Genomic DNA, 19,688 nt, shown 5'->3' with positions numbered 1-19,688 from the left:
ACTGTAAATACCCACTCCACGGTTAATCTAACTTACCCGTACTCCGGACGTTTACACTGTAAATACCCACTCCACGGTTAATCTAACTTACCTGTACTCCGGACGTTTACACTGTAAATACCACTCCACGGTTAATCTAACTTACCTGTACTCCGGACGTTTACACTATAAATACCCACTCCACGGTTAATCTAACTTACCTGTACTCCGGACGTTTACACTGTAAATACCACTCCACGGTTAATCTAACTTACCTGTACTCCGGACGTTTACACTGTAAATACCACTCCACGGTTAATCTAACTTACCTGTACTCCAGACGTTTACACTGTAAATACCCACTCCGCGGTTAATCTAACTTACCTGTACTCCGGACGTTTACACTGTAAATATCCACTCCACGGTTAATCTAACTTACCCGTACTCCGGACATTTACACTGTAAATACCCACTCCACGGTTAATCTAACTTACCTGTACTCCGGACGTTTACACTGTAAATACCCACTCCGCAGTTAATCTAACTTACCTGTACTCCGGATGTTTACACTGTAAATACCCACTCCACGGTTAATCTAACTTACCTGTACTCCGGACGTTTACACTGTAAATACCACTCCACGGTTAATCTAACTTACCTGTACTCCAGACGTTTACACTGTAAATACCCACTCCGCGGTTAATCTAACTTACCTGTACTCCGGACGTTTACACTGTAAATACCCACTCCACGGTTAATCTAACTTACCTGTACTCCGGACGTTTACACTGTAAATATCCACTCCACGGTTAATCTAACTTACCCGTACTCCGGACATTTACACTGTAAATACCCACTCCACGGTTAATCTAACTTACCTGTACTCCGGACGTTTACACTGTAAATACCCACTCCACGGTAAATCTAACTTACCTGTACTCCGGGCGTTTACACTGTAAATACCCACTCCACGGTTAATCTAACTTACCTGTACTCCGGACGTTTACACTGTAAATACCCACTCCGCGGTTAATCTAACTTACCTGTACTCCGAACGTTTACACTGTAAATACCCACTCCACGGTTAATCTAACTTACCCGTACTCCGGACGTTTACACTGTAAATACCCACTCCGCGGTTAATCTAACTTACCTGTACTCCGGACGTTTACACTGTAAATACCCACTCCACGGATAATCTAACTTACCTGTACTCCGGACGTTTACACTGTAAATACCCACTCCACGGTTAATCTAACTTACCTGTACTCGGACGTTTACACTGTAAATACCCACTCCACGGATAATCTAACTTACCCGTACTCCGGACGTTTACACTTTAAATACCCACTCCACGGTTAATCTAACTTACCTGTACTCCGGACGTTTACACTGTAAATACCGACCCCACGGTTAATCTAACTTACCTGTACTCCGGACGTTTACACTGTAAATACCCACTCCACGGTTAATCTAACTTACCTGTACTCCGGACGTTTACACTGTAAATACCCACTCCACGGTTAATCTAACTTACCTGTACTCCGGACGTTTACACTGTAAATACCCACTCCACGGTTAATCTAACTTACCTGTACTCCGGACGTTTACACTCTAAATACCCTCTCCACGGTTAATCTAACTTCCCTGTACTCCGGACGTTTACACTGTAAATACCCACTCCACGGTTAATCTAACTTACCTGTACTCCGGACGTTTACACTGTAAATACCCTCTCCACGGTTAATCTAACTTACCTGTACTCCGGACGTTTACACTGTAAATATCCACTCCACGGTTAATCTAACTTACCTGTACTCCGGACGTTTACACTGTATATACCCACTCCACGGTTAATCTAACTTACCTGTACTCCGGACGTTTACACTGTAAATACCCACTCCACGGTTAATCTAACTTACCTGTACTCCCGACGTTTACACTGTAAATACCCACTCCACGGTTAATCTAACTTACCTGTACTCCGGACGTTTACACTGTAAATACCCTCTCCACGGTTAATCTAATTTACCTGTACTCCGGACGTTTACACTGTAAATACCCACTCCGCGGTTAATCTGACTTACCTGTGCTCCGGACGTTTACACTGTAAATACCCACTCCACAGTTAATCTAACTTACCTGTACTCCGGACGTTTACACTTTAAATACCCACTCCACGGTTAATCTAACTTACCTGTACTCCGGACGTTTACACTGTAAATACCCACTACACGGTTAATCTAACTTACCTGTACTCCGGACGTTTACACTGTAAATACCCACTCCACTGTTAATCTAATTTACCTGTACTCCGGGCGTTTACACTGTAAATACCCACTCCACGGTTAATCTAACTTAACTGTACTCCGGACGTTTACACTGTAAATACCCTCTCCACGGTTGATCTAACTTACCTGTACTCCGGACGTTTACACTGTAAATATCCACTCCACGGTTAATCTAACATACCTGTACTCCGGACGTTTACACTGTAAATACCCACTCCACGGTTGATCTAACTTACCTGTACTTCAGACATTTACACTGTAAATACCCACTTCACGGTTAATCTAACTTACCTGTACTCCGGACGTTTACACTGTAAATACCCACTCCACCGTTGATCTAACTTACCTGTACTCCGGACGTTTACACTGTAAATACCCACTCCACGGTTAATCTAACTTACCCGTACTCCGGACATTTACACTGTAAATACCCACTCCACGGTTAATCTAACTTACCTGTACTCCGGACGTTTACACTGTAAATACCCACTCCACGGTTAATCTAACTTACCTGTACTCCGGACGTTTACACTATAAATACCCACTCCACGGTTAATCTAACTTACCTGTACTCCGGACGTTTACACTGTAAATACCCACTCCACGGTTAATCTAACTTACCTGTACTCCGGGCGTTTACACTGTAAATACCCACTACACGGTTAATCTAACTTTCCTGTACTCCGGACGTTTACACTGTAAATACCCACTCCACGGTTAATCTAACTTACCTGTACTCCGGACGTTTACACTGTAAATACCCACTCCACGGTTAATCTAACTTACCCGTACTCCGGACTTTTACACTGTAAATACCCACTCCACGGTTAATCTAACTTACCTGTACTCCCGACGTTTACACTGTAAATACCCACTCCACGGTTAATCTAACTTACCTGTACTCCGGACGTTTACACTGTAAATACCCACTCCACGGTTAATCGAACTTACCTGTACTCCGGACGTTTACACTGTAAATACCCACACCACAGTTAATCTAACTTACCTGTACTCCGGACGTTTACACTGTAAATACCCACTCCACGGTTAATCTAACTTACCTGTACTCCGGACGTTTACACTGTAAATACCCACTCCACGGTTAATCTAACTTACCTGTACTCCGGACATTTACACTGTAAATACCCACTCCACGGTTAATCTAACTTACCTGTACTCCGGACGTTTACACTGTATATACCCACTCCACGGTTAATCTAACTTACCCGTACTCCGGACGTTTACACTGTAAATACCCACTCCACGGTTAATCTAACTTACCTGTACTCCGGACGTTTACACTGTAAATACCCACTCCACGGTTAATCTAACTTACCTGTACTCCGGACGTTTACACTGTAAATACCCACTCCACGGTTAATCTAACTTACCTGTACTCCGGACGTTTACACTGTAAATACCCACTCCACGGTTAATCTAACTTACCTGTACTCCGGACGTTTACACTGTAAATACCCACTCCACGGTTAATCTAACTTACCTGTACTCCGGAAGTTTACACTGTAAATACCCACTCCACGGTTAATCTAACTTACCTGTACTCCGGATGTTTACACTGTAAATACCCACTCCACGGTTAATCTAACTTACCTGTACTCCGGACGTTTACACTGTAAATACCCACTCCACGGTTAATCTAACTTACCTGTACTCCGGACGTTTACACTGTAAATACCCACTCCACGGTTAATCTAACTTACCTGTACTCCGGACGTTTACACTGTAAATACCCACTCCACGGTTAATCTAACTTACCTGTACTCCGGACGTTTACACTGTAAATACCCACTCCACGGTTAATCTAACTTACCTGTACTCCGGACGTTTACACTGTAAATACCCACTCCACGGTTAATCTAACTTACCTGTACTCCGGACGTTTACACTGTAAATACCCACTCCACGGTTAATCTAACTTACCTGTACTCCGGACGTTTACACTGTAAATACCCACTCCACGGTTAATCTAACTTACCTGTACTCCGGACGTTTACACTGTAAATGCCCACTCCACGGTTAATCTAACTTACCTGTACTCCGGACGTTTACACTGTAAATACCCACTCCATGGTTAATCTAACTTACCTGTACTCCGGACGTTTACACTGTAAATGCCCACTCCACGGTTAATCTAACTTACCTGTACTCCGGACATTTACACTGTAAATACCACTCCACGGTTAATCTAACTTACCCGTACTCCGGACGTTTACACTGTAAATACCACTCCACGGTTAATCTAACTTACCTGTACTCCGGACGTTTACACTATAAATACCCACTCCACGGTTAATCTAACTTACCTGTACTCCGGACGTTTACACTGTAAATACCACTCCACGGTTAATCTAACTTACCTGTACTCCGGACGTTTACACTGTAAATACCACTCCACGGTTAATCTAACTTACCTGTACTCCAGACGTTTACACTGTAAATACCCACTCCGCGGTTAATCTAACTTACCTGTACTCCGGACGTTTACACTGTAAATACCCACTCCACGGTTAATCTAACTTACCTGTACTCCGGACGTTTACACTGTAAATATCCACTCCACGGTTAATCTAACTTACCCGTACTCCGGACATTTACACTGTAAATACCCACTCCACGGTTAATCTAACTTACCTGTACTCCGGACGTTTACACTGTAAATACCCACTCCGCAGTTAATCTAACTTACCTGTACTCCGGATGTTTACACTGTAAATACCCACTCCACGGTTAATCTAACTTACCTGTACTCCGGACGTTTACACTGTAAACACCACTCCACGGTTAATCTAATTTACCTGTACTCCAGACGTTTACACTGTAAATACCCACTCCGCGGTTAATCTAACTTACCTGTACTCCGGACGTTTACACTGTAAATACCCACTCCACGGTTAATCTAACTTACCTGTACTCCGGACGTTTACACTGTAAATATCCACTCCACGGTTAATCTAACTTACCCGTACTCCGGACATTTACACTGTAAATACCCACTCCACGGTTAATCTAACTTACCTGTACTCCGGACGTTTACACTGTAAATACCCACTCCACGGTAAATCTAACTTACCTGTACTCCGGGCGTTTATACTGTAAATACCCACTCCACGGTTAATCTAACTTACCTGTACTCCGGACGTTTACACTGTAAATACCCACTCCGCGGTTAATCTAACTTACCTGTACTCCGAACGTTTACACTGTAAATACCCACTCCACGGTTAATCTAACTTACCCGTACTCCGGACGTTTACACTGTAAATACCCACTCCGCGGTTAATCTAACTTACCTGTACTCCGGACGTTTACACTGTAAATACCCACTCCACGGATAATCTAACTTACCTGTACTCCGGACGTTTACACTGTAAATACCCACTCCACGGTTAATCTAACTGACCTGTACTCGGACGTTTACACTGTAAATACCCACTCCACGGATAATCTAACTTACCCGTACTCCGGACGTTTACACTTTAAATACCCACTCCACGGTTAATCTAACTTACCTGTACTCCGGACGTTTACACTGTAAATACCGACTCCACGGTTAATCTAACTTACCTGTACTCCGGACGTTTACACTGTAAATACCCACTCCACGGTTAATCTAACTTACCTGTACTCCGGACGTTTACACTGTAAATACCCACTCCACGGTTAATCTAACTTACCTGTACTCCGGACGTTTACACTGTAAATACCCACTCCACGGTTAATCTAACTTACCTGTACTCCGGACGTTTACACTCTAAATACCCTCTCCACGGTTAATCTAACTTCCCTGTACTCCGGACGTTTACACTGTAAATACCCACTCCACGGTTAATCTAACTTACCTGTACTCCGGACGTTTACACTGTAAATACCCTCTCCACGGTTAATCTAACTTACCTGTACTCCGGACGTTTACACTGTAAATATCCACTCCACGGTTAATCTAACTTACCTGTACTCCGGACGTTTACACTGTATATACCCACTCCACGGTTAATCTAACTTACCTGTACTCCGGACGTTTACACTGTAAATACCCACTCCACGGTTAATCTAACTTACCTGTACTCCCGACGTTTACACTGTAAATACCCACTCCACGGTTAATCTAACTTACCTGTACTCCGGACGTTTACACTGTAAATACCCACTCCACGGTTAATCTAATTTACCTGTACTCCGGACGTTTACACTGTAAATACCCACTCCGCGGTTAATCTGACTTACCTGTGCTCCGGACGTTTACACTGTAAATACCCACTCCACAGTTAATCTAACTTACCTGTACTCCGGACGTTTACACTTTAAATACCCACTCCACGGTTAATCTAACTTACCTGTACTCCGGACGTTTACACTGTAAATACCCACTACACGGTTAATCTAACTTACCTGTACTCCGGACGTTTACACTGTAAATACCCACTCCACTGTTAATCTAATTTACCTGTACTCCGGGCGTTTACACTGTAAATACCCACTCCACGGTTAATCTAACTTAACTGTACTCCGGACGTTTACACTGTAAATACCCTCTCCACGGTTGATCTAACTTACCTGTACTCCGGACGTTTACACTGTAAATATCCACTCCACGGTTAATCTAACATACCTGTACTCCGGACGTTTACACTGTAAATACCCACTCCACGGTTAATCTAACTTACCTGTACTCCGGACGTTTACACTGTAAATACCCACTCCACGGTTAATCTAACTTACCTGTACTCCGGACATTTACACTGTAAATACCCACTCCACGGTTAATCTAACTTACCTGTACTCCGGACGTTTACACTGTATATACCCACTCCACGGTTAATCTAACTTACCCGTACTCCGGACGTTTACACTGTAAATACCCACTCCACGGTTAATCTAACTTACCTGTACTCCGGACGTTTACACTGTAAATACCCACTCCACGGTTAATCTAACTTACCTGTACTCCGGACGTTTACACTGTAAATACCCACTCCACGGTTAATCTAACTTACCTGTACTCCGGACGTTTACACTGTAAATACCCACTCCACGGTTAATCTAACTTACCTGTACTCCGGACGTTTACACTGTAAATACCCACTCCACGGTTAATCTAACTTACCTGTACTCCGGACGTTTACACTGTAAATACCCACTCCACGGTTAATCTAACTTACCTGTACTCCGGATGTTTACACTGTAAATACCCACTCCACGGTTAATCTAACTTACCTGTACTCCGGACGTTTACACTGTAAATACCCACTCCACGGTTAATCTAACTTACCTGTACTCCGGACGTTTACACTGTAAATACCCACTCCACGGTTAATCTAACTTACCTGTACTCCGGACGTTTACACTGTAAATACCCACTCCACGGTTAATCTAACTTACCTGTACTCCGGACGTTTACACTGTAAATACCCACTCCACGGTTAATCTAACTTACCCGTACTCCGGACGTTTACACTGTAAATACCCACTCCACGGTTAATCTAACTTACCTGTACTCCGGACGTTTACACTGTAAATACCCACTCCACGGTTAATCTAACTTACCTGTACTCCGGACGTTTACACTGTAAATACCCACTCCACGGTTAATCTAACTTACCTGTACTCCGGACGTTTACACTGTAAATACCCACTCCACGGTTAATCTAACTTACCTGTACTCCGGACGTTTACACTGTAAATACCCACTCCACGGTTAATCTAACTTACCTGTACTCCGGACGTTTACACTGTAAATACCCACTCCACGGTTAATCTAACTTACCTGTACTCCGGACGTTTACACTCTAAATACCCTCTCCACGGTTAATCTAACTTCCCTGTACTCCGGACGTTTACACTGTAAATACCCACTCCACGGTTAATCTAACTTACCTGTACTCCGGACGTTTACACTGTAAATACCCTCTCCACGGTTAATCTAACTTACCTGTACTCCGGACGTTTACACTGTAAATATCCACTCCACGGTTAATCTAACTTACCTGTACTCCGGACGTTTACACTGTATATACCCACTCCACGGTTAATCTAACTTACCTGTACTCCGGACGTTTACACTGTAAATACCCACTCCACGGTTAATCTAACTTACCTGTACTCCCGACGTTTACACTGTAAATACCCACTCCACGGTTAATCTAACTTACCTGTACTCCGGACGTTTACACTGTAAATACCCACTCCACGGTTAATCTAATTTACCTGTACTCCGGACGTTTACACTGTAAATACCCACTCCGCGGTTAATCTGACTTACCTGTGCTCCGGACGTTTACACTGTAAATACCCACTCCACAGTTAATCTAACTTACCTGTACTCCGGACGTTTACACTTTAAATACCCACTCCACGGTTAATCTAACTTACCTGTACTCCGGACGTTTACACTGTAAATACCCACTACACGGTTAATCTAACTTACCTGTACTCCGGACGTTTACACTGTAAATACCCACTCCACTGTTAATCTAATTTACCTGTACTCCGGGCGTTTACACTGTAAATACCCACTCCACGGTTAATCTAACTTAACTGTACTCCGGACGTTTACACTGTAAATACCCTCTCCACGGTTGATCTAACTTACCTGTACTCCGGACGTTTACACTGTAAATATCCACTCCACGGTTAATCTAACATACCTGTACTCCGGACGTTTACACTGTAAATACCCACTCCACGGTTGATCTAACTTACCTGTACTTCAGACATTTACACTGTAAATACCCACTTCACGGTTAATCTAACTTACCTGTACTCCGGACGTTTACACTGTAAATACCCACTCCACCGTTGATCTAACTTACCTGTACTCCGGACGTTTACACTGTAAATACCCACTCCACGGTTAATCTAACTTACCCGTACTCCGGACATTTACACTGTAAATACCCACTCCACGGTTAATCTAACTTACCTGTACTCCGGATGTTTACACTGTAAATACCCACTCCACGGTTAATCTAACTTACCTGTACTCCGGGCGTTTACACTGTAAATACCCACTCCGCGGTTAATCTAACTTACCTGTACTCCGGACGTTTACACTGTAAATACCCACTCCGCGGTTAATCTAACTTATCTGTACTCCGGACGTTTACACTGTAAATACCCACTCCACGGTTAATCTAACTTACCTGTACTCCGGACGTTTACACTGTAAATACCCACTCCACGGATAATCTAACTTACCTGTACTCCGGACGTTTACACTGTAAATACCCACTCCACGGTTAATCTAACTTACCTGTATTCCGGATGGTTACACCCTTCGAGCGAAGAGATTCCTCCCAACATCTCTTCTGAGCGGTCTGGCCCTAATTTTCCACCTGTACGGCCTTGTTTCAGAATCTCCAACCAGTGGAAATAGTTTATCCTTATCGCCAGTCTTTCCCGGTTAATTGATATCTTGAACACTTCAATCAGGTCACCCCTTAGCCTTTTAAATTCTAGCTGAAACAGGTTTAATTTGTGTAATCTCCCCTCGCAACTCACCCCCTGTAATTCAGGTAGCATTTTTGTAAACCCAGGTTGCTGTACCTCCAAGGCCAGAATATCCTTCCTGAGGATACTGTTGACAGTGACTCTGAGTGGGGTCTACCCAGGGATTTGTAAAGCTGCAGCATAAACCCTCTGCCTTTATACTCCAACCCTCGAGATATAAAGGCCAGCATTCCATTAGCCTTTTTGATTATTTTCTGCGCTTGTTCCTGATGTTTGAAGGATCTCTGCACCTGAACCCCCCAAGTCTCTTTGGACATGCACTGTACCTAACCTCTTTCCATTCAGAAAGTACTCTGCTCGATCCTTTCTTGGTCCAAAATGGATAACCTCACACTTGCTCACATTAAATTCCACCTGCCACAATTTTGCCCATCCACCTTGTCTGACAATATCTCCTTGCAGTTTTATGCTGTCATCTAGATTGTCCATAAAGCCGCCTAAATCCGCAAATTTGGATTTATGGCTTTCTCTGCACCATCCAAGTCATTAATGAATAATGTGAATAATTGAGGACCGAACACATCCGTGTGGTACACCACTGGTCACTTCCTGCCAATTAGAGTAATTACCCATGATCCCCACTCTCTGTCGCCTGCCACTCAACTAATTTCTTAACCATGTCAATAATTTCCCCTCAACTCCCTGGGCTTCTACCTCAGTTAACAGTCTCTCCTGTGGAACTGTATCAAGTGTCTTCTGGAAGTCCATGAAAACGACACCCATCGGCATTCCCCTGTCCACTACCTTAGCCACCTCGTCAGAAAATTCAATAGGAGGAGCCAGGCATGCATGGCCTTCCCTTCACGATTCCATGCTAGCTCTTCCTGATCAATCGAGACTTTTGCGAGGTGTTCAGTTACCCCATCCCTGATTATAGACTCCAGCCGTTTCCCTGCCACAGATGTTAGGCTAACCAATTCCCTGGTTTCCCCCCTTTCACCCTTCTTAAAAAGTGGAGTGACATGTGCAATTTCCCAATCCAGAGGGACGACTCCTGAATCCAGGGAATTCTGAAAGATTATAGTTGGGGCCTCTGCAATGTGCTCGCCGACTTTCCTTTAACAACCTCGGATGTACACCGTCTGATCCTGGGGATTTGTCACTCTAGTTTCATTACTCTCCTAGTTAGTGATGCTGAATTACGTTACTTTAATTAATTTTTCCCGGACTTCCGGCACGTTTTCCTCCTTTTCAGCTATAAACACCGAGGCAAAGTAATTGTTCGACGTGTCTGCCATTTCCCCACCATCACCGCCAACGAGGTGGATTCTCCGCTGGTGGAATCTCCGTTCCGCCGGAAGCCCACCGCTGCTCGCGGGTGCCCAGGAGGCGTGGGGGTGGTGGTATCCCATTGGCTGGAGGCAGGAACGGGAAGACCCCGCTGCCGGCCACGGCGCCCGGCTGAGGAACACTGGGCCGGCGAGGCGGAGAATTAACCCCGTTTCTCACAGAATTATAAAATGTCTTATCGATTGTGATGGTCCTTTGCAGGTTCCCTCGCAGGCTCCCTGTCAGTCGCTTTTCTTCGCTGCTTTGTGACTTTGCTGTTTGTTCTATCTATCGGCGCTGCGCAGTTTAACTTTCCACCCAGAGTTTTGACAGAAGCGTGTCGATTTTAAACATTTTCAGCCGCATTGCGAGGATTATCCTAACGCCCCTGTCTGTACCAGGGAATACATCCCAGTGTGCGACGTGAACGGAAACACCTTCCCGAACCGGTGTGTCCTGTGTGGCGAGGTGAGGTGAGTGTCTTTGCTGTCGGTCTCCATGACTCAGCTGGGGGGGGGTTGGGGGCCAGGCTCGGTTACACCCCCCTGCGGGAACCCCCACAGACAAATCTACCGTCGCACCGAGGAAGCGGTGATTTGTAGCGTGGGGATTTTGAGACACCCCCCCCTCGGGAAATGTTGGGGATGATTTACCACCTCGCTCCTGATGTGGCTGTGGATGCTGCACAGCGGTTAGCACCGTTGCTTCACGGCGCCAGGGTCCCAGGTTCGATTCCCGGCTCGGGTCACTGCGCGGAGTCTGCACGTTCTCCCCGTGTCTGCGTGGGTTTCCTCTGGATGCTCCGGTTTCCTCCCACAAGTCCCGAAAGACGTGCTGTTGGGTGAATTGGACATTCGGAATTCTCCCACTGTGTACCCGAACAGGCGCCGGAATGTGGCGACTAGGGGCTTTTCACAGTAACTTCATTGCAGCGTTAATGTCAGCCTACTTGTGACACTAATAAAGATTATTATTATGAGATGGTTGGCCAGGATAGATTGCCCCATCAGGGATTTGCAGGTCAGGGTGCAGGATTACAGGGGTGGGGTGGCCAAGGGAGAGTGCTGATCTGGAGGGTCGGTGCAGATCAATGGGCCGAATGGCCTCCTTCTGCACTGTAGGAGTTCTGTGATTCCAATCTCTTTCAGTCTGCTTTCCCCTCCTCGAGTTGAAAAGCCAGGACAAGTAGGCCCGAGTGGTAATCGTGACTTTTGTTTTCTTTACAGGTTACAGGGAAAAAAGATCTTAATAAAACACTTTGGGGAATGCTAATTCCTGAAGCTGGATAATGCTGGGACTTGCCTTTCCGCAAATATCAGCAAGAATGTGTGACTGAATATGCAAACTTTGAGATATATGTGTAGATAAATAACTGAATGGTAGGATTTCCCATTCAATAAATTCACAATTTGAATGCTCTATCTTGAATTGTTTTTTATAAATACAGCTCGACCTGCGAGTGAGGCAAGAGTGCCACCTCATTCCCAGCTGGGATTCTCCCACCTCATTCCCAGCTGGGATTCTCCCACCTCATTCCCAGCTGGGATATCTTCCACCTCATTCCCAGCTGGGATATCTCCCACCTCATTCCCAGCTGGGATTCTCCCACCTCATTCCCAGCTGGGATTCTCCCACCTCATTCCCAGCTGGGATATCTTCCACCTCATTCCCAGCTGGGATATCTCCCACTTCATTCCCAGCTGGGATTCTCCCACCTCATTCCCAGCTGGGATTCTCCCACCTCATTCCTAGCTGGGATATCTCCCACATCATTCCCAGCTGGGATTCTCCCACCTCATTCCCAGCTGGGATTCTCCCACCTCATTCCCAGCTGGGATATCTCCCACCTCAACCCAGCTGGGATATCTCCCACCTCATTCCCAGCTGGAATTCTCCCACCTCATTCCCAGCTGGGATATCTCCCACCTCATTCCCAGCTGGGATATCTCCCACCTCAACCCAGCTGGGATTCTCCCACCTCATTCCCAGCTGGGATATCTCCCACCTCATTACCAGCTGGGATTCTCCCACCTTATTCCCAGCTGGAATTCTCCCACCTCATTCCCAGCTGGGATATCTCCCACCTCATTCCCAGCTGGGATTCTCCCACCTCATTCCTAGCTGGGATATCTCCCACATCATTCCCAGCTGGGATTCTCCCACCTCATTCCCAGCTGGAATAAATCCCACCTCCTTCCCAGCTGGGATATCTCCCACATCATTCCCAGCTGGGATATCTCCCAACTCATTCCCAGCTGGGATATCTCCCACATCATTCCCAGCTGAGATATCTCCCACATCATTCCCAGCTGGGATTCTCCCACCTCATTCCCAGCTGGGATATCTCCCACCTCATTCCCAGCTGGAATTCTCCCACCTCATTCCTAGCTGGGATATCTCCCACATCATTCCCAGCTGGAATTCTCCTACCTCATTCCCAGCTGGGATATCTCCCACCTCATTCCCAGCTGGGATATCTCCCACCTCATTCCCAGCTGGAATTCTCCCACCTCATTCCTAGCTGGGATATCTCCCATATCATTCCCAGCTGGAATTTTCCTACCTCATTCCCAGCTGGGATATCTCCCACCTCATTCCCAGCTGGGATATCTCCCACCTCATTCCCAGCTGGGATTCTCCCACCTCATTCCTAGCTGGGATATCTCCCACATCATTCCCAGCTGGGATTCTCCCACCTCATTCCCAGCTGGGATATCTCCCACCTCATTCCCAGCTGGGATACCTCCCACCTCATTCCCAGCTGGAATTCTCCCACCTCATTCCTAGCTGGGATATCTCCCACATCATTCCATGCTGGAATTCTCCTACCTCATTCCCAGCTGGGATATCTCCCACCTCATTCCCAGCTGGGATATCTCCCATCTCATTCCCAGCTGGGATATCTCCCACCTCATTCCCAGCTAGGATATCTCCCACATCATTCCCAGCTGGGATGTCTCCCACCTCATTCCCAGCTGGGATATCTCCCACCTCATTCCCAGCTGGAATTCTCCCACCTCATTCCTAGCTGGGATATCTCCCACCTAATTCCCAGCTGGGATTCTCCCACCTCATTCCCAGCTGGGATATCTCCCACCTCATTCCCAGCTGGAATTCTCCCACCTCATTCCTAGCTGGGATATCTCCCACCTCATTCCCAGCTGGAATTCTCCCACCTCATTCCTAGCTGGGATATCTCCCACCTCATTCCCTGCTGGGATATCTCCCACCTCATTCCCAGCTGGAATTCTCCCACCTCATTCCTAGCTGGGATATCTCCCACCTCATTGCCAGCTGAGATATCTCCCACCTCATTCCCAGCTGGGATATCTCCCACCTCATTCCCAGCTAGGATATTTCCCACATCATTCCCAGCTGGGATGCTCCCACCTCATTCCCAGCTGGGATATCTCCCACCTCATTCCTAGCTGGGATATCTCCCACCTCATTCCCAGCTGAGATATCTCCCACCTCATTCCCAGCTGGAATTTCCCCACCACATTCCCAGCTGGGATTCTCCCACCTCATTCCCAGCTGGGATTCTCCCACCTCATTCCCAGCTGGAATTCTCCCACCTCATTCCCAGCTGGGATATCTCCCACATCATTCCCAGCTGGAATTCTCCCACCTCATTCCTAGCTGGGATATCTCGCACATCATTCCCAGCTGGAATTCTCCCACCTCATTCCCAGCTGGAATTCTCCCACCTCATTCCCAGCTCATTTGCACTCACTGTGAACTCCAGCACACTCACTGTGAACTCTAGAACACTCACGGAGAACTCCAGAACACTCACAGAGAGCTCTAGAACACTCACGGAGAACTCTAGAACACCCACGGAGAGCTCTAGAACACTCACGGAGAACTCTAGAACGCTCACGGAGAACTCTAGAACACTCACGGTGAACTCTAGAACACTCACTGTGAACTCAAGAGCACTCACGGAGGACTCTAGAACATGCACGGAGAACTCTAGAACACTCACTGTGAACTCTAGAACACTCACAGAAAACAGCAGCACAGATACAGCCACGGAGAGCATGTTTCTCATCGGGTCTCTCAAATGCACGGCCGTCTGGTTCGACAGAAATGGTGACTTCCCTCCCGAAACCTGCATACCCTCCTTTACATACATAGATACAGAGGGGATAGGAGCAGGAGGCGGCCCTTCGAGCCCGCTCCGCCATTCATCACCATCATGGCTGATCATCCAACTCAACAGCCCAATCCTGCTTTCTCCCCATAGCCTTTGATCCCATTCTCCCCAAGTGCTGTATCCAGCCGCCTCGTGAATATATTCAATGTTTTAGCATCAACCACTTCCTGTGGGAATGAATTCCACAGGCTCACCACTCTGGGTGAAGAAATGTCTCCTTATCTCTGTCCTAAATGGTTTCCCTGAATCCTCAGACTGTGACGTCTGGTTCTGGACACACCCATCATTGGTAACATCCTTCCTGCATCTACTCCCTGTACGCACACGACTGTGTGGCAAAACTTGGTTCCAACTCCATCTACAAGTTTGCTGACGATACGACCATAGTGGGCCGGATCTCGAATAACGATGAGTCCGAATACAGGAGGGAGATAGAGAACCTAGTGGAGTGGTGTAGCGACAACAATCTCTCCCTCAATGCCAGCAAAAGTAAAGAGCTGGTCATTGACTTCAGGAAGCAAAGTACTGTACACACCCCTGTCAGCATCAACGGGGCCGAGGTGGAGATGGTTAGCAGTTTCAAATTCCTAGGGGTGCACATTTCCCAAAATCTGTCCTGGTCCACCCATGTCGACGCTACCACCAAGAAAGCACAACAGCGCCTATACTTCCTCAGGAAACTAAGGAAATTCGGCATGTCCACATTAACCCTTACCAACTTTTACAGATGCACCATAGAAAGCATCCTATCGGGCTGCATCACAGCCTGGTATGGCAACTGCTCGGCCCAGGACCGCAAGAAACTTCAGAGAGTCGTGAACACCGCCCAGTCCATCACACGGACCCGCCTCCCATCCACTGACTCCATCTACACCTCCCGCTGCCTGGGGAAAGTGGGCAGTATAATCAAAGATCCCTCCCACCCGGCTTACTCACTCTTCCAACTTCTTCCATCGGGCAGGAGATACAGAAGTCTGAGAACACGCACAAACAGACTCAAAAACAGCTTCTTCCCCACTGTTACCAGACTCCTAAATGACCCTCTTATGGACTGACTTCATTAACACTACACCCTGTATGCTTCATCCGATGCCGGTGTTATCTAGTTACATTGTGTATGTTGTGTTGCCCTATTATGTATTTTCTTTTCTTCCCTTTTCTTCTCATGTACTTAATGATCTGTTGAGCTGCTCGCAGAAAAATACTTTTCACTGTACCTCGGTACACGTGACAATAAACAAATCCAATCCAATCCAATCCCTGTCCAGTCCTGTTAGAATTTTATACGTCTCTATGAGATCCCCCCTCATTCTTCTGAACTCCAGCGAGAACAATCCCAACCTAGTCAATCTCTCCTCGTCCGTCAGTCCCGCCATCCCTGGAATCAGTCTGGTAAACCTTCGCTGCACTCCCTCGAGAGCAAGAACATCCTTCCTCAGAGAAGGAGACCAGAACTGCCCACAATACTCCAGGTGTGGCCTCACCCAGGTCCTGTACAATTGCAGCAACACAGCCCTGCTCCTGTACTCGAAACCTCTCGCTATGAAGGCCAACAGACCATTAGCCTTCTTTACCGCCTGCTGCACCTGCAGCTTACCTTCAGCGACTGGTGCACAAGGACACCCAGGTCCCGCTGCACACTCCCCTCTCCCAATTTACAACCGTTCAGGTAGTAACCTGCCCTCCTGTTTTTGCTTCCAAAGTGGATAACGTCACACTTACAGAACTCCTCTTTGACCAAGCTATCTCCTTATGTGGCTAATTGTCATTTCTTGTTTAGAATGTTCCTGCGAAACATCTTGGGGGGGGGTGCTTTACTACATCAAGGGTGCTGTATAAATGTAGACTGTTGCACGTTGTTGTATACGGGCAAGCCAGTTTGCTGTAAGCAGACACCTCTGTGAGTTCCCTATTCAACAATCGGCCGATATTCTCATTTCAGACCAAGCAAATATTCAAACATCCCGGGATCAGGCAAACGGTGAGGGCAAGCCAACGTTAAAAGTTTATTCTCCACCAAGGAGTGCGTGGTTGGGATATCTGCCCTGTTTGGGCCTACAGCAGGAGGGGCTGACGCCCGCCAGCTTGCTGCCCAGCTGTTAGATATTATTCAGGGCGGAGAGGACGCCCAGCTATTCTTCGTCAGCACAGAGGACAGTGGGTGCTGAGCGTGGCATTGAGAGCAAAAACAGGAAATCACTTATTTCCTCTTCACACGGGTCCGCGAGGCCCAGGCGGGGGAGTTTGGAACGAGGATGGTACCTGGGCTTGATTTTTAAATCCTCATCTTTGTTTTTGAATTAATCGACGGTCTCAAACCCTGCCCCCCATCCTTTCTATAATCTTCTCCAGCCCCCAAATCCTCCAATATATCTGTAATCCTGACATTCTGGCCTCTCTTCTAATCGTTCCAGTAACAGGTAACCATTCTGTCAGTTACCCAGGCCCTCGATTCTGGATTACACGCCCTACATCTCCCCTTCTCCCACCTTCCACCTACAAGACACAAAGTGTTAACCCGGGTCCCTGGCGCTGTGAGACAGCAGTGTTAACCCGGGTCCCTGGCGCTGTGAGACAGCAGTGTTAACCCGGGTCCCTGGCACTGTGAGACAGCAGTGTTAACCCGGGTCCCTGGCACTGTGAGACAGCAGTGTTAACCCGGGTCCCTGGAACTGTGAGACAGCAGTGTTAAGCCGGGTCCCTGGCACTGTGAGACAGCAGTGTTAACCCGGGTCCCTGGCACTGTGAGACAGCAGTGTGAACCCGGGTCCCTGGCACTGTGAGACAGCAGTGTTAACCCGGGTCCCTGGCACTGTGAGACAGCAGTGTTAACCCGGGTCCCTGTCACTGTGAGACAGCAGTGTTAACCCGGGTCCCTGGCTCTGTGAGACAGCAGCGTTAACCCGGGTCCCTGGCACTGTGAGACAGCAGTGTTAACCCGGGTCCCTGGCACTGTGAGACAGCAGTGTTAACCCGGGTCCCTGGCACTGTGAGACAGCAGTGTTAACCCGGGTCCCTGGCTCTGTGAGACAGCAGTGTTAACCCGGGTCCCTGGCACTGTGAGACAGCAGTGTTAACCCGGGTCCCTGGCACTGTGAGACAGCAGTGTTAACCCGGGTCCCTGGCTCTGTGAGACAGCAGTGTTAACCCGGGTCCCTGGCACTGAGACAGCAGTGTTAACCCGGGTCCCTGGCACTGTGAGACAGCAGTGTTAACCCGGGTCCCTGGCACTGTGAGACAGCAGTGTTAACCCGGGTCCCTGGCACTGTGAGACAGCAGTGTTAACCCGGGTCCCTGGCACTGTGAGACAGCAGTGTTAACCCGGGTCCCTGGCACTGTGAGACAGCAGTGTTAACCCGGGTCCCTGGCACTGTGAGACAGCAGTGTTAACCCGGGTCCCTGGCACTGTGAGACAGCAGTGTTAACCCGGGTCCCTGGCACTGTGAGGCAGCAGTGTTAACCCGGGTCCCTGGCACTGTAAGGCAGCAGTGTTAACCCGGGTCTCTGGCACTGTGAGACAGCAGTGTTAACCCGGGTCCCTGGCACTGTGAGACAGCAGTGTTAACCCGGGTCCCTGGCACTGTGAGGCAGCAGTGTTAACCCGGGTCCCTGGCTCTGTGAGACAGCCGTGTTAACCCGGGACCCTGGCACTGTGAGACAGCAGTGTTAACCCGGGTCCCTGGCACTGTGAGACAGCAGTGTTAACCCGGGTCCCTGGCTCTGTGAGACAGCAGTGTTAACCCGGGTCCCTGGCTCTGTGAGACAGCAGTGTTAACCCGGGTCCCTGGAACTGTGAGACAGCAGTGTTAACCCGGGTCCCTGGCTCTGTGAGACAGCAGTGTTAACCCGGGTCCCTGGCACTGTGAGGCAGCAGTGTTAACCCGGGTCCCTGGCACTGTTAGACAGCAGTGTTAACCCGGGTCCCTGGCACTGTGAGACAGCAGTGTTAACCCGGGTCCCTGGCTCTGTGCGACAACAGTGTTAACCCGGATCCCTGGCACTGTGAGACAGCAGTGTTAACCCGGGTCCCTGGCACTGTGAGACAGCAGTGTTAACCCGGGTCCCTGGCTCTGTGAGGCAGCAGTGTTAACCAGGGTCCCTGGCACTGTGAGACAGCAGTGTTAACCCGGGTCCCTGGCTCTGTGAGACAGCAGTGTTAACCCGGGTCCCTGGCTCTGTGAGACAGCAGTGTTAACCCGGGTCCCTGGCACTGTGAGACAGCAGTGTTAACCCGGGTCCCTGGCACTGAGAGACAGCAGTGTTAACCCGGGTCCCTGGCTCTGTGAGACAGCAGTGTTAACCCGGGTCCCTGGCTCTGTGAGACAGCAGTGTTAACCCGGGTCCCTGGCACTGTGAGACAGCAGTGTTAACCCGGGTCACTGGCTCTGTGAGACAGCAGTGTTAACCCGGGTCCCTGGCTCTGTGAGACAGCAGTGTTAACCCGGGTCCCTGGCACTGTGAGACAG

The 19,688-nt window shown here is 48.0% G+C and overlaps 1 protein-coding gene and 1 long non-coding RNA gene across 2 annotated transcripts in view; both read left to right on the top strand.

Moving 5' to 3' along the window:
* LOC140400081 (uncharacterized) overlaps nucleotides 1–12,485 on the top strand; it is a 29,353-nt gene extending 16,868 nt beyond the window's left edge. Inside the window, exons 4-5 of the long non-coding RNA XR_011938039.1 lie at nucleotides 11,427–11,539; nucleotides 12,293–12,485. This is a non-coding gene — a long non-coding RNA (uncharacterized lncRNA). The remainder of the gene's footprint in view (nucleotides 1–11,426; nucleotides 11,540–12,292) is intronic.
* LOC140400183 (REST corepressor 2-like) overlaps nucleotides 1–19,688 on the top strand; it is a 1,146,610-nt gene that overhangs the window by 923,873 nt on the left and 203,049 nt on the right. The window lies entirely within an intron of this gene.

Source organism: Scyliorhinus torazame, chromosome 24 (genome assembly GCF_047496885.1).
Source record: "Scyliorhinus torazame isolate Kashiwa2021f chromosome 24, sScyTor2.1, whole genome shotgun sequence".
Taxonomy (NCBI): domain Eukaryota; kingdom Metazoa; phylum Chordata; class Chondrichthyes; order Carcharhiniformes; family Scyliorhinidae; genus Scyliorhinus; species Scyliorhinus torazame.
Note: the sequence above shows the minus strand (reverse complement) of the source record. Positions and strands in the feature narration are given on the sequence as shown.